This window comes from Lutra lutra, chromosome 5, assembly GCF_902655055.1.
Source record: "Lutra lutra chromosome 5, mLutLut1.2, whole genome shotgun sequence".
Taxonomy (NCBI): domain Eukaryota; kingdom Metazoa; phylum Chordata; class Mammalia; order Carnivora; family Mustelidae; genus Lutra; species Lutra lutra.
Window position 1 is genome coordinate 140,135,489 of NC_062282.1, and position 16,334 is coordinate 140,151,822.

The 16,334-nt window shown below is 43.1% G+C and overlaps 1 protein-coding gene across 8 annotated transcripts in view; it reads right to left on the reverse strand.

Moving 5' to 3' along the window:
- Window positions 1-16,334, reverse strand: part of SNCAIP (synuclein alpha interacting protein) — a 159,204-nt gene that overhangs the window by 86,410 nt on the left and 56,460 nt on the right. Inside the window, exon 1 of one of the 8 annotated variants that reach the window (XM_047731138.1) lies at window positions 800-896. The exons of the other annotated variants lie outside the window; for them this stretch is intronic. The gene's annotated coding sequence lies outside the window, so the exon portion shown is untranslated. Of the gene's footprint in view, window positions 1-799; window positions 897-16,334 lie in introns of those variants that run through there. 8 annotated transcript variants of the gene reach the window in all.

The following is a 16,334-nucleotide window of genomic DNA, read 5'->3' on the forward strand; positions in this document are numbered from 1 at the left end:
TGCACACACGCACACATGTACACACACACACACACACACACACAAAACACAAAGAGCCAAATCCGTACTGGGATACATGTTCAGTCTGCAAGCTTATACACAGATACTGGACTTGCTTCCTTTAGTATAACAAGAGCTTCCCCCTCTCCCCCCAAAAAATCACCAACTAAGTACTGGAAAGCACGGGTGGAAAAAAGTGAAATATATGAAATGTCGTCCCCATTTGGCTCAGTAGCTTGGCTGGCAAGGAAGCAACTCATTCCAAATATTGGATTCGGTTTCTTTTACTCTTTGATTCAGCAGTGGCCAGAAACACGGCAGTCACTAAATGCCTGGTCCTGAAGCAGAAAAATGATAGAGGCAAGACATTTCTACTGGCAAGAGGCAACTGAAGGGGAGCCAAGAAGTACACACACGGGGTAAGGCGGAAAGCACGAGCTCTGGGGATTTCATCTCTATCTTCATGTAAGGACTCTCTCTGCGAGCACATTCTCCACACCGGTGTGGGGCCTATGGTACAAAGGGACAGAGATAAGAACACAAGCCATTACAGTAAAATGTGGTTCTCACTACGAGAAATGAACCCACAGAAGCCTGAGACACCCAACCCAGACCTTGGAGGTGAGGCAGTCTGTCTGGGACATGTCAGGTCTAAGCTGAACGCTGAGGGACAAGGGTGTGAGCGGTGAGGGGAGCTGGAGGGCTGGAGGAGGTGTCCCAGGCAGTGGTGGCAGCATGGGCAAAGGCTGAAAATGCTCAAACAGAACTTTCAGAAAGACGGATCACATTGATTTCGTACCTTTGCTCCAAAGAAGGAGTCTTGGAGGGTGAAGGCCAGAGTGGTAAGCTGGGGTGGTCGGAGGATTATTTCCAAAGCCAGAGTGTAAACACAGCACATTTTCTTGGAATATCACATTTTCCAGCTTGGTTGGAGAAAACACAAGTAAATGTTTGCTATCAAACAAGAGACAACATATTGACGCTGCTCCAGCTCCCAGGGAAGGAGTGTTGCTCTTCCTTTGTGACTGCCCACAGGAATGGTGGTAAGGCAAAGCTCTATACTGGGGTCTGGGTCTGGTGCCCGATCTGGAACAAACTTTATACCCAGGGTCTAAGTGTTTCTACATACCCTCTCCCATTTATGTTTCACAAAGGCTCTGAAAGCCTTTATAATTTCTTCAGAATTTCTTTGGTGGAGATAAAGAAATTGAAGCTCAGAGAGGTTCTCTAATTGCCTCACAGACACACAGCCAGGGTTTTTGATGTTAAGTTTGCTTTTCTCCCTTATTCCAGCTTGCCCCAAACTGCAGGGGTCAGAGTAATACTTTGCCTGTATCAGACATTTGACTTTTTTCAAGTCACCTTTAATTTTTTTTATCGGACTTTATTACAACTCTGTGAAGAGGTAGAGTGTGTGTATCATGAATTGTAGTCATTTCCTTTCTATTTCACAGATGGGAAACACAGGAATGTTTTGGCCCAAATTAAGTACCACTAAGTAGGAGAAAAGCAGCTCAGACAAGCCACTTCCCACTAATTCTGGGACTCTACTGGTTTGCCCTCCAGATCGTTCTGAAACATGGGTATGCCTTTGAACCATCTGGGTCAGAATTCCATAGACATCCCTAATCCTTCATTGTATCGCTTTAGGGGCTTACAAACTGTAATGCCAAGAAAACGACTTTTTCCCCTACCCAGCAGAATCTCAACAGAAAAAGAGTATATGGATCTTTGTGCACCTAACATTCCTTACCCAAAGAGGCCCCTGAACTGGTCCATAAAACATTATGTTCCACAGTGTTTTGGTTTAATATTTTGACTTCAACCTCAAAGAAAACAATGATGAACGTCTTTTCTGATGTCTTATTAAAAAGGCAAGTAACACAGCCCTCTGTTGGAAAACCTCATTCTGGAGATCAGCACTGCTCTGACAAATCCCTACAAAGGTTGGTCTTTTGGTAGTTTAGAGCTCTTGCTTATAGTGTAAAATTCTTGCAAATGATTTGCAGGTCACTTCATTATTTCTAAAATCTAAATGCTGACCATGAACCAACTTCCAAAGGTTTTAGAGCTTGAAAAGACTTCAGTGGTTAAGCCTAGAGGAAGAGGTACTTTTAAATTGTGGTGTGTGTGTGTGTGAGAGAGAGAGAGAGAGAGAGATTTAAAATAAATTTATTATTTGAAAATCTTACTGGAAAGAGGAAGAAAAAGAACCATACTTAGAGGAGCTTCACAAGACAAGAGAATGTGTAACAGAAAAGAGTAGAGATACACCCCTAAACACGAAAATATTATACTGTGTTTGGTTCTGGATGTCCCTTCTTTTTTTTTTTAGCTGTTTCTTTCTTTTTTTTTTTTTTAAAGATTTATTTATTTATTTATTTGACAGACAGAAATCACAAGTAGGCAGAGAGGCAGGCAGAGGGACAGGGGGAAGCAGGTTCCCCGCTGAACAGAGAGCCTGATGCGGGGCTCGATCCCAGGACCCTGAGATCACGACCTGAGCCGAAGGCAGAGGCTTTAACATACTGAGCCACCCAGGTGCCCCCTGGATGTCCCTTCTTATGAAGATCAGAGGCAAACTGTTATGTACCAAGACAGAATAAGGAAGTCAGGACAGCTGGGTTTGGAAAGCCTGTCTCATGTGGCACAGCCAAGGAAGCATCTAAGGTGGAGAAGAGAATCTCCTCTCCCTCTATGACATACACCAAAAGCCACCATGTAAAGACAAGATTTAATCCCAAGGGTTGATCTTAGAGGAAGTTTTGGGGACACCTATCTCAGCAGACTTCCTCCTAATGGTAACTGGAATGGGCTTAATGGAACAGGCTGTTTTATGAGATCACAACCACGCCAACAAGAAATTGTTCATCTAGAAGTTTGGAGGGATCCTTCGAGGGTAAAAGATGGGACTTCCATATTTGTAAGGAGGAAGAGACAGCCTCCTAACACAAAGATTCTGTGTGGTGTGAGATGGTAGTGGGAACACCCCTAAAACCGGGGCAGGACCTCAGGACAGTCTTGACCCATCTGGACCTCTCACCTCAGTGCTGCCATGACAATCTCTGTCAAACTTCCCTCAACCTGTCTCATCTACCACCTGGATCCCACAAGGAATGTGAAGGAAATACGGAGATTGAGAGACAGCAAGAGAATTAAAGAGAATTAATTTTTAAAAGAGAACTGTGATGTTGTTCATTCAGTGAGAATATGATTTACTCTCTGTTGTAGATAAAAACTTATCAATTCTACAAGGACAAAACTATGACCTAATGAGGCCCAAACAAAAAGAAATTATCTGGGAAGAAAAAGGAAACATTTCTAGCACTGGGAAGTTGAACCTGGACATTAGCCAGTTGTGTCTTCCACTGGCTTCTGGAAAGGAACTATGGAATAATTTTGGAACTGGATCCCTTACTCTGTTATGTATAGGAAACTATCCAAATCCAAGTTCCAAATTTTTGGCGCACCTGAAGTGGTCATGCTTTACTTCTGATTTTGCAAAGATTGTTTGATTTCTGCAGTGGATTTGCTTGGCAATTATTATTGAGGGTGGATGGAACACAGATGACAATCTCGACTCCTTTTTAGACGGAAGTAGACATAACAGCAACATGCACGGAGAGTGTTCAAGACTCTATCAGGAGTCGGCCATCTTGGCTGAGTTCTCCTCCCTCCCAGGATTTGTAAAGATTGAACTCCTGAGCAGCCTTAAACCAGTGTTCTCCAAGTTCAGTCCACAGAAGAATCCCCCAGGAAATTTATTAAAGCAGATTGCTGGGTCCAACCCCAAGGGTTTCTGATTCAATATGCTTGGGTGGGGGCCTGGGAATTTTCATTTCTCACAAGTTCCCAGGTGATGCTGATTGTGTTGGTCCCAGAACTGCACTTGAGAGCTGCTACCTAAGATCGATAGCTCATCCCAGCCCCAGCTACATCTGCACTTAATTAAAAGATGGTGACCTCTTCCCCACATCCTCCATGTCCACAGATGTTAACTTCATTATACAGGATCCATGCCTAGTGCCCTTCTAATTAAACTGCCTCCGTGGACTCCACTGAGCGTTTCCCATGAAGACCACCCAGAAAACTAGAAGACCTTAAGTCTCTCTCTGTGTGTGTGTGTGTGTGTCTGTTTTAATTCCCAGTGCTATACAAGGGACAGACGCCCGCCTACAAAACCCTACAAAATTTAGGCCTTGGTTACTTTAAAATTTCTTTTCTTCATAGCGCTTCATGGCAACAAAGATGTTCTCAGTTTCTCCTGTTAATGAGATCCAGGTTTATAATTTTAGATGCAGCCTTTACAGAGCAAGAATCTCAATACAGGGATATCCAGTCACAAGAACTACAGTATAATAAACCCCATGTCTACTAATAAAGAAGGAAAATGAAAGAAAAAAATATAAGCATCTAATGAGAATTAGCATAAATTCCAATGCTTATACAACATGTGCACATCATAAGATATCTAAAATACTCCCTGAATCTGAAGAAGTCCAAATGGCTATACTGGCTCCCTATGAAAAATAAAATCCTGGCCATGTTTGTTTGTTTTTTTTTTTTTAAAGATTTTATTTATTTATTTATTTGAGAGAGAGAAAGAGAAGCTAAGCAGGGAGGAGGGGTAGAGGGAGAGGGAGAAGCAGCCCCCCTGCCCCTGCACTGAGCAGGGAGCCTGAAGTGGGGCTCAACTCCAGGACCCTGGGTTCATGACCTGAGCCGAAGGCAGATGCTCAACCAACTGAACCACCCAGGCATCCCACTGGCCATGTATTTTTAATTAATTGTGGTTATAAAGTGCTTATTTTTATTGAATCCAAATCCAGAAATCAGATTACTATGGAGATTTCATCAATCCCTCCAATTAAAATGTACTGCCTTAATAACCAAAAGAGGAAATAAACTCTCTATAAAGTGAGTGACTCTTTTTTCTGAAGAAGAAGATAGTCTGATTTGTAGATAATTAAGCAAGCCTAGCTCAGTAACCAAATATTTGCACATCGATGCATACACTCAGAGGATGATTAAGCAAGCACTAATTCTTTGATCCAATGCTTTCATCTACCCCTAATTTACTGAAGACTCTTAAAGGAAAATGAATGCAATCTGCTTCCCACTTAGATGAGGTACTATGACTAATAGTGCAAAAATTGAACACTGCATACTTCACGAATGATTTTCAACACGTGGCAAAGCATGTTAAGAAAAACATATGATGGAAACGCAAGATTAGTGTCAAGTACCAATGGCAATTCAGCGAGGAAGTATTAGCCTTAGCTTCAACGATACCCTGTTTTTCTAAAGCAATACCTGGCCGAGGGTAAATACTTATTATTTGTTAAGTAGAGTTTATTTCCAGACTGTGACTCTTGCTCGCTCACTTTGGAATTTCTACATTCAAAATCTCGGTCTTGTCCCCAATGACAAATGTCCTGATGACTGTTCTTTAGCTTTTAAAAACTTTGTGTTCACGTTACTTTCTTGCCATTTCCCCCAGAGCTCTGCTTTCAGATAGGAGGGGATCTTCGAGCCCCTTTGCAAAAACTGTCTAGTGATGACGGCTAGGGAAGCCTCAGCTGCACCTTCCCAGGCCAGGGCCCATTTCCCAGGGATGAAAAGCAAGTTCTTGAAAATGACGGTTACCAGAGCAGAGCGAGTGGGAGGTGATGGTTGTAACAGATGATGGGGATTAAGGAGCACACTTGTTGTGATGAGCGCAGGGTGATGTATGGACCTGCCGGACCAAGCTATCATACACCTGAAACTAATAGAACACTGTATGTTACCTATACTGGAATAAACAAAAAAAAAGTAATTAAAAAAAAAAAGAAAGAAACTGAGTCCTTGCCACTAAGCATAGGGAGAAAGAATAACCTCTCCAGGTGGAGGTGTGGGTCTTTCCTCTCTGGGACCACAGAAGGATATGAACTTCATTCTGTAGTGCACCAAAATGAGCAGGAAAGGACTCAGAGCTGAGAAGCCTGAAGAGAGAGCTGTGAGAACAGCTGGGAAAAAGACACAGGCTGCCAAGTCTTTTAAGAAACAGACTAAGATAAAGTGAGAAATCCAAAGTGGAGTGATCAGCCACATTAATAAAATACTGAACTTCGCCCCTCTAAGGATTTCAACTTCTGAATCATCATCTCCCATCCAGATGTCGCCATATGTCATTTTCTTTCTTTCCAAAAGGAGAACAGACATCCAAAAACAGACAAAGACTAAGGTGGCTAAAGGAAGGATATCAGTCAGAGCTAAAAATATTTTCCCATAGTAAAACTCTACCTGCCGGTTTCCATAGTCAATTAGACAATCCACGTAAATCCTATTAGGAGACAAGGGGTCTGTATCATTTCCTGCACTGTGGTGCTCTGATTTTCTAGCGTACAGTAAAACCGGGAGGTACACCGCCAACCCAGACCCCCCAAGGGCACACAGCATCTTCCAAGAACGTTTCGGATGATTGGGGTTGGGTGCCTCACTCAAGGGGTGGACAGCGTGGTAAAGCTTCTGGTGGTAGAACAAGGCAAAGTGCAACACGAACCAGATGGCCAGCGAGGTTGTCAGGGAAGCTGTGAAGTGCACTACTTTGCAGCCTGCAGAATCCAACATGAAACCGGAAGAATAAATAATTTTCAGGACATTCACCACCAAGTTTTTCAGGAGGCGGACAAATACAAGGCTGAAAATCAGGAGGAAGGACGTCTGTAAACGCCTGGCGGTACACTTCCTTGTGGAATAAAATAAACACACGTTTCCAACCACACTCACGAGGATTAGGAGGGTGCAAGCAACGATCTCAAGCACGTCGGCAGATGGCTTCATGGTCAGTGACCAACTGGTTATCATGGATGTCTTCTCTTAAGTCATTAGGTGTTTGGAAAACGTCTTAGTGAAGAGACCTGGGCTTTTTAGTCCACTGGGCTGGCAAAGCTGGTTGGTGGCAGAACATCAACTCTGATCATCCTAACAGTTATGAGGTGTCTGTGATAGCATCCCACTGGCTCCAGCGATGATGGGCGGCGGAAAACAGAACAGTTTTCCAAGGGGAGTCTGTTTTATCATCTCTGGGGACTTAAGTGCTATGAGAAAGTTCCAGGTGTCCTTAATTAAAGATTCTTGGAAATCTATTTATAGCCACCATAATGCAATTTCCTACATAGCCTGTGGTACAGTTTTTGACAACCATAGGGGAGAAAATGACATTAAACGTGGGACTGCAAAGGAAAGGTGGCCAGTGGTTGAAATGACTGTCTCTGCTCATGCGAAAAAAAAAATCAAAGGAATGAGGTATCTGAATAATAGGATTTCCGAATAACAAAATGACCAATGACCAGTGATGGTAACAAGGAAGCTTCATGAGGTATGGCAGTTTTCTAGTACCTCTACCATTTTTACAAAGCGGGAATACTATTATCTATCCTGAAGATCTCATGGCATTGTTGACATAATGAAGGAGATGTTAGGAAATATTCTCAATTACAGTAGGGAAGGTAATAAAGAAGGGAAGAAGGAAGGAAGGGAGGAGAAAAAGGAGGGCAGAAGAGAGGACACGAGGAGGACACTTTCATAAACATGGGCATTATGTCCATGACCAAATTTCCCAACAATTGCTGACCGTTGGGAAGCGATTAAGTGGACCCATCCACTTCCCCATCCCCCAGTGCACAGAAGTCTGGAAAAGACTTCTGTCCTAGGAATGTCTGGAGAGTAAAAGAGCAAGGACAGAAGAATAACGCTGGAACACGTCACTCAAGAAATCAGCCATTAATTCATTCCTGGATGAATTCTGTTGGCTACGCATGTAGTAATGCTCTGTGCTGGGGACAAACTACTTTCCCTCCACTTCTACATTCTGCTGCCAAGCATCCCATTCCCTATGGTCCCAGCTCATGCTTCAGTCTGCCTCAGTGGTTTACGGGGCCCACTTGAGCCTGCCCTCACTTGAGCAACCACGCACAACCAGCTTCATGCTGGGAGCTTGACATTGGGTATGCTGCGAGTACTGACACCACACAAATGATCAAATGCTACAAATCAGGGCTTTCGATTAGGGGACAGGACTATACTAGAACAACACTGGCCTGAGCAAAAAATCCAGATCCGGGAGATAAGAGGTGGGCAGATTATCTATCTAAGGATTAGATTGGTATTTGGTACTCACCAAATGCCTTCAGTAAGGATATGTGTAAAAGGTTTATGGCAGCATGCTTCCAGGGGAAGAAAGCTTCCAGGGGATGGGTGGGAGAAGAGTGGTGTTTGGGGAGCTGACCCTTCCTATTAACCCCCTTATCCCTAATTGGTTCTGAAGACAGATAGAGCCACCTCAGAATCCTCACACCACATTTTTCCTCCCTGAAGCATATCCATTAACTCAGCATTATTTACACTCTGTCAAACAGCGCCCCTGAGTTTCTTATGATGCTAGTAATAATAACACTGGTAAAAATAACAGTAATGACACAATCACAAGGCTCACATCCACTAACATTTCTCTGACACCAATTTGAGCCAGACACCACGTTGGTGTGTTCCTTTATAAACTGAATCTTATTTAAAACCTAAAATTCTTGTTTTACTGAGTAAATAGAGGACCAGTCTAGAAATAAATTGCTCAAAGCTACTGAGTAATGGAGACAGGAATCAACGCCACGTATGAAAGGTTCCCAAAGCACTGGCTCTCAGTCACTATCTTCACACGTGCTGTCAGACTATGGATTTTCCGTGGACTATTCTCTATCTTCCCCAAAGGCTTTACCATAGACACTCCCACCATGGAGCGCCTCTAAGCAAATCCTTTAGAGAAGAGTTTCCTCAGGTTTATAATATAAGTCATGCAGATTTTTAGAGGCAATGGTTTTCCCTCCTCCAAGGGTACACATTTCAGGCACTCAGACTTCCAGATCCATAAAGATCTTGAAATATTCTGCACACTGGTCCCTGCTGCCTGACTGGAACAGAGAAAGGCTCTCTCCAGCACTAGTGAGCCCCCCGTACTCCTTATTTGTGTTTAAAGAGGTACAATGACCACCTGGAATGAATTTGGAGAGCAAGGAAGAACCGCCCTAAACAGCAGACAAAATATAGTCATGAGACTATAATCATAATTTGAGATTTGATCTGGGGATAATACACTAAGAAACTGTCTATATGACGCCATTTCTCAAGTATGCCCAAATAGTAACAACTGATGGCCAATAACACTGACTTTTCAGAGCTGAGGGCTCAGGGTAAAAAAATGTTTTATAAACCTCCACAGCCCCCCAAAATAAAGACTTACATAAACATTTTTTGGTTTTCAAAGGATTAGCAAACATGCAATACATTCCTTTGCGTTAGAGCGAAAGTGTAAAACGTGTCATTTTTTTCTCCCCTTCAGGGTTATTTCCATACTAGAAAACAGCATACATTAAAATATAAGGGGAGTAGGGGTGCCTGGGTGGCTCAGTGGGTTAAAGCCTCTGCCTTCAGCTCAGGTCATGATCTAGCGTCCTGGGATTGAGCCCCGCATCAGGCTCTCTGCTCAGCAGGGAGCCTGCTTCCTCCTGTCTCTCTACCTGCCTCTCTGCCTACTTGTGATCTGTCTGTCAAAAAAAAAAAGGGGGGGGGAGAGTAAACAATTTTGGTGAATATCGTCTAGATGGATGGATAGTACTCTTCTTTACCAATGGCACAGAAGGGCTGAAGAGATGCCTTCCTAAGACAGAAAAATCACATGGCTGAGAATGTCCATTGCCACTGTCCCTGCCTTTGAGAGGCAAAAAATGGTCTAGTCATGTGTAATATGTAGTTTATATATATATATATATATATATGTAATATAACAGAATATATATGAATATATATGTAATATATGTAATACAACAGAATATATATACTGTATTACATATACATACACACATTAAATATGTGAGGTCATTTGTCCTAAGACGTATTTTATAGGTAATTATTAATCATGCATAAATAACACACCATACAAGATAAACTGGTCACAAGGACAAGAATAAGACATTCAGAGAAAGGGACTCTCGTGGGCATGGCTATTTTTTTTTTTTTTCATTCTCCAGTTCATAAAAAAGGAAAGGGGAGCTGGGACAAGCGAAGCGCTTGCTGAAACTGGCAGCAACAGGTGGATATGTTCCAGACCTCTTGCTTCCCACAGCTCTTTCCAAAAGGGAAGCAAGGGGGAAAAACTGCCTGAATTGTGAGGCAGTGGTGCTAAGAAGCCCGGGGGCCAAGTCCAGGGCGCCCCAATGGCTGCAGCAAGGAGCTCCTGACTGTGCAAAGCCCATTTCACAGAGGCAGCACGGGGCCAGTGCAGCGCAGGGCTGGGGAGGGCCGGCTGTAAACCTGCATCTTCCACCTGGGGAGGTAATGGTCACGTGTGCATTTCAAGGAGGGAAGGGAAAAAAGTCTTCCTTTGGAAATGCATCACTGCTTCTGCCAATTCAGCCTCACTGAGGTCACTGGAGAACTGAGGAGTTCAAAGGTTCTCCACGGCTTCCATTTACTTTGGCGTTAGATTTAACAGAAAAAGAAAGAAGGGGAGAAATTTATATGGCCCAGGCTGTTTTCCAAATCACAAACTGCTCGAGTTATTTAGATTTTCCTTAAGCTCCCAATCACATGTGGAGCGGTTCAGATGTCAATGCTTTCCGTGTGGCTTAGGGCAATCTAGGTTTCCTCAAACACACATATGCAGTTCTAATATTAAAGACTGGGATTCAAAAGTCTCAAAGTACTTCGGGTTCCCCTTGATTAGAGACTGCTGTTACTTTAGGCGATGTTGGTTCGGAGGAGGACAAAAAAAAACCCAAAAAACAGAAAACACACGGCCTTCAATTGGACGTTAGATTCTCACAGTAGCGCTAAGATAAACAAACTTTGCAGGCTGAGGGAAGGGCATTTATTCCTTTAAATTGAGTATGTAATATAAATAAATGTCTTCTAAGACAAGATGCCTGAAACTTGATTCTAAGTCTGAATCTATACAAGAGCACTAATTCATTTCAATGAAGATCCGTAGAGCGCATATGGGGAAAGGCACGCCTTCTGGAAAGCCGGGGCTGGTCTAACCAAGCAGCATAATTCACTAAGTCACAGAAAGCTGCTGCTTGAAATTGTCCGATTTGTCCACTGGCCAGGAGCAAACTGATATTTGCATTTTTATATAGAGCAAAATGGAGAGGATTACCAAATCTTTTGCCTTGTAATCGACGGCTGCCTGAAGTTCTGTTCAATTCTCTATAAGGCAGTGATTTCCTGACCAGCCCGGTAGGACTAAAACCCCCTAGCTCCAAATTAGAAGTGAGTGGAATGGAACTTCAGGCTGGCTGGGGTCAGAGCAATTAAATGGTAATTGCCTTTTAGATACATTAATGTTGCTAATTATATTAGTGCGTTAAGTGCTGGGAAATGTGGGTAAGAGCTCCAGGCCACTGGGGCGGGGAAAGGCAGAGAAGATTGATTAAGGCTGGCACTGAGCTGGGTCCTTCACACACAAGTTTTCTCCTGAAATCCTCCCCATAACCTACAAGGTATTATTAGCTTCAATAATCCCGAGTAACCTTCCAGCTGGTTCCTGCTGAGACATCCCCAAATCAGGAATCCCCCAACAGCAGTGTGGTTCCAAAGAGCACTGGGTGGGCAGGGCCTTGAGTCAGAACGGGGAGAAATACTGGATTTAAAGGCTCGAAGAAATTTGGGAGCAGGGAAAGAGGAGAGAATCTGAGAACTAGGCCTTGATGAAAAGTCCACAAGTGTAAGGCCCCCGGTGGCACCGTTCCTTGCTGTATGTGGACAGGAAGAGCCCAAGGTTGAAAGGCTCTGTTGGCCGAATATGGGGAAGGCATGACATGAGAACACAGAAGCCTGGTTGTCAGTGGACAAGCTACCAACGTAAGAAGAGGACCAGCTTTCTGGGGCACAGGGGAGTTGCTCAGCCCCTCAACACCAGAGGTGCCAGAGGAGAGACCCCCGGCTGTCTGGGATGAAAAGGCCTAGTCAACCGGAGAGTAGTGTGGAGTGGGGCTGTATCTATCTGACACTCTTCAGGCCAGGCTATGAGAATGACAAAGGCTGTCCCTAGAACTTGGAGGCCAGAAGCCTGGCTTCAGTCATGAATGGATTGTGAGAGCTTGTGGAGGCGTAGCTGCTCTGAGTCTCAGGCTCCCAATGAGGAGTTTCCAAGACACAATGAAATATATCTAGCCGTGTGTGTGTGTGTGTGTGTGTGTGTCTAAGTGTACAAGTGCATACAAATGCATACAGCTAGGTTTGTATGCATGCGTACATTTTTGTTGACACACACAACTATGGGGCGATCACAGGGTCAATGAGATTGTGAACCCAGTCCGAAGGTGCTCTACAACCACGGGTGTTCTGAGTATTTATGTCCTAAAATAATACAGTTGTGAAGGTGCCTTCTGCTTGTAAGTGGAAGGGGCTACATCAGTTCATGGCTGAAGGCTGGACTTCTGGATGCACAGTTTTCACAGCATAGGGCTAAGTTCCTTGGCAAGCAGCTGCAAAAAATTCCTCTGACCTTCTCCAGGCCCAACTCCAGCCCTGAGACCCTGGGTCTCTGTCTCTACTAAGTTCTTTGAAGATAAAACCCATCTCTGACTGTATGGCACCTGACCAGACACATCCTCAAGTCCCACCAACACTACACATAAGACCCATCCTGGCTCGGATTCCACCCCAACTTTTCCCTCCTCTTGTCCAAACTTCTCAAAAGAGGCATCTACTTTCACACTTGCCACTTTCCCGCGTTCTTTGACTTGGAACTCCCCATGTTTGAGTTTCTACTGCTTTTTTTTTTTCCACTGCTTTTTCCTCTAAAAATGCCTTAGAACAAGATCAGCTCCTAAATACTAAATCCAATATCCCATGGACCTGTCTGACATTCTTTCTCTTTTTCCTTCACAGCTCCAATATTTTGCTCCCTGTGTGTCCAAAGTCTTGGTCCACATCCCACTCAACGACTGACCCCTACACATATAGCCAGCCACCTGTTCTTTGATATCCCTCCTTGGCTTTCCCACAGGTCTCCGACTCAAACAACCTGACTTGGGATACCATCCTCCTTTGCTCAGCTAAGGTTAGAGACTTGGGTATTACCCCTGGTCCCTTTCTCTCCCTCACCTGACATTCACTCATCCTTTCAATTAAGTTTTTATCCTTTCCATCCTTCTGACCCCTTCTTATTACAGCTTTGTCTCCTTGTTTCTTACTTGAATGCATAGAGAAGGACAAAAATATAAGCCAAAATATTAGTACACTTTTATTCTTCAAAATCATTCTCTGTGTCTACCCAACCATCCGGTGATTTAAAACACAAAGATGGCTTACTGAAAATGTTTGAGTGTCTTCCCACTGCTTAGGAGACAGATGGCCCATTCCTCCATAGTCATAAGGGCCCAACCCCGCTGGGGGCCTCCGACCAACCACTGGCTTACACTGGAAATTTTAAGAACACCAAATGAGAGTCTGTGCATATCCTGTGCTCTTCCATGTCCTGGGGTTTGGGCTGATGCTACTATCTCTGTGTATATCCCCCCCTTCTTGGGACCACCTCAAAATGTCCAAACCCCCACCTCTGGCTTTTCATTTGCCAATGAAGAGTACACTCATTTGCCTATTTATTCTCAGATCCACTCTCTCGGAAACAACTGTATTTCTTAAGCTCTTTGCCAGCTGCCTGGCTTCCTGGTAGGTCTGGGCAAGGGCGGGCTTGGGCAGAAGATTAGAGGTAGAGAGGACGACTTGGTAAGTGTCTGTCTATCTATATATATCTATATCACACACACACACACACACACACACACACACACACACTTGTCTTGGTACAGGCAGTATCTCCTACATGCCATCAGCTCCTACAAGGCAGGCACTATTAGCACCATTTGCACTCTCACTTGCACTAGAAGGCACAGTCATCCTAACTGGAAGGTGGTAACAGACCTTCTTCGTTTGCCCTTTCAGCCCAAGGAGTGGTGGTGGCTTCTCTGCTTTTGCTGATCTCAGGACAGCTCTATCTTGCATAGTTTGGTGTTTCAGCTCTTCCAGCAATGAAGTAACCAAAGCCCTATTTTGGAATATCTACAGTAGTTTCTGTTTGTTGTTGTTTGACCAGTTCACTGTGTTTACCCTTTAAACAAACATACTTTCAAAGACTTACGTTGGGGGTGACTTGGGAAGTAACTCCTAAGAAGTGTCCAAGTCTGCACCTGACGTCAAGTTCAGAGTACCTCCCTGCCTTTTCCTCTGTGTAAAATTACTGAGCAAATTACATTCAGTACGTATAGCAACTTAATACTATTATCTGCTCGTGTATCTCTCCTTCCTGATGAGGTCCTTTGTCTTGTCCACCATAAGCCACAGTGCTCAGCACATACTGTGGCATATGGAAGGCACTCAAGAATTTATTGAATGAATAAAAAGTCCACTGAATGAAGCAGTGAAACCAAACAGGGTTATTTTTGTAAGAAGCTAACTTTAGTTTAGCCACAGAAGGCATACAAAATTTTCTGTACCAGTATTACAGAAAGTCTTACCACAAAACAAATCATAGTTTAATATAGTTAAAGTAAATATAGGGCATAATTGCATTTTGGGGAAGGGCATGAATGATAAAATCAAAGTCATTATTCCAAAAACCTTAGGGTTCATGGTTTGAAACAGTTTACAGAGAGAATTGGAGAAGGTAAGAAAAAGATGGAGATTTGACAGCAGTGAACTTACCAAACAAGGCTGACCAGACAAGGGTCAGGGGAGGGCAACAAAGCAGGCAGGAATCAAAGCGGGGGAGAAGCCACCAGTAAGAATGACCAGTTCTTCTGAGAATCATTTTAAGTTCAAACTCTAGTCTCATCCAAATGTTTTACGTTACCTCTTCTTACTACTATTCTCTTTTGTGTTTCCTTTCCTTGGTGAATACCACTGAAGACTATTATTTTTAAAATTACTGAATAGAAAGAAACTTGCTCAAGTTAATAATATTTACAAAACTCTGCATCAAGCAACAATATCCTCCCTCACCACTACTTTCCAACACTGTTCTGCAAGTCTTACCTAATGCAACTAGATGAGGGAAATAAAAATTTACACAGATTGGAAAGAAAGAAAACTGTGTCCATTTAGGAAATCTGAAAGAACTGACAGAAAACTCCTAGAATAAGCCGTTGTGGCAGGGCTGCAGGATATAAGGTTAATATGTTACATACGCACCAGCAACGAACAAGTGGAATTTGAAATTAAAAAGACAGGATTACTTACATTAACACCCCTAAAATGAAATACTTAGATATAAATCTAATAAAGTATGGGGTGCCTGGGTGGCTTGGTTACTTAAGTGGCTGCCTTCAGCTCAGGTCATGATCCCAGGATCCTGGGATCGAGTCCCACATCAAGTTCCCTGATCAGTGGGGAGTCTGCTTCTCCCTCTCCCTCTCCCTCTGCCCCTCCCCCTGCTTGTGCTCTCTTGCTTGCTCACTGTCTCAAATAAATAAAATTTTAAAAAATATTTAAAATCTAATAAAGTATGTACAATATCTAAGGAAAACTACAAAATACTAATGAACAAAATTAAAGAACTACATAAATGGACAGATAGTCCATATTTATGGATAGGAAGACTCAATATTATCAAGATGTCAGTTCCTCCCAACTTGATCTATAGATTCTATGCAACTACAAACAAGACTCCAAGAAGTTATTTTGTGGGTACTAATGAACTAGTACTAAAATCTATATGGAGAGGCAAAAGACCCAGAATAGCCAACACAATATTGAAAGAGAGGAACAAAGTGGGAGGACTGACATTACCTGACTTGAGGACTTATTATTAAGCCATAGTAATCATGATAGCATGGTACTGGCAAAGAGAATATATAGATCAACAGAACAGAATAGTTAGCCCAGAAATAGGTCCACATGAATACAGTTAATTAATCTTTGACAAAGAAGAAAGGGAATACAATGAATAAAAGGTAGTCCTTTCAACAACCAGTGCTGGAGAAACTGGACATCCACATGCAAAAAACCTAATCTATGTAGAAACCTTATCCTTCATAAAAATTAATTCAAGATGGGGCGCCTGGGTGGCTCAGTGAGTTAAGCCTCTGCCTTCAATTCAGGTCATGATCTCAGGGTCCTGGGTTAAAGCTCCACATCGGCTCTCTGCTCAGCAGGGAGCCTGCTTCCCCCTCTCTTTGCCTGCCTCTCTGCCTACTTGTGATCTCTCTCTGTCAAATAAATAAATAAAATCTTTTAAAAAATTAATTCAAGATGGATCACAGTGAATGTAAAATGCAAAACTATGAAACTCTTGG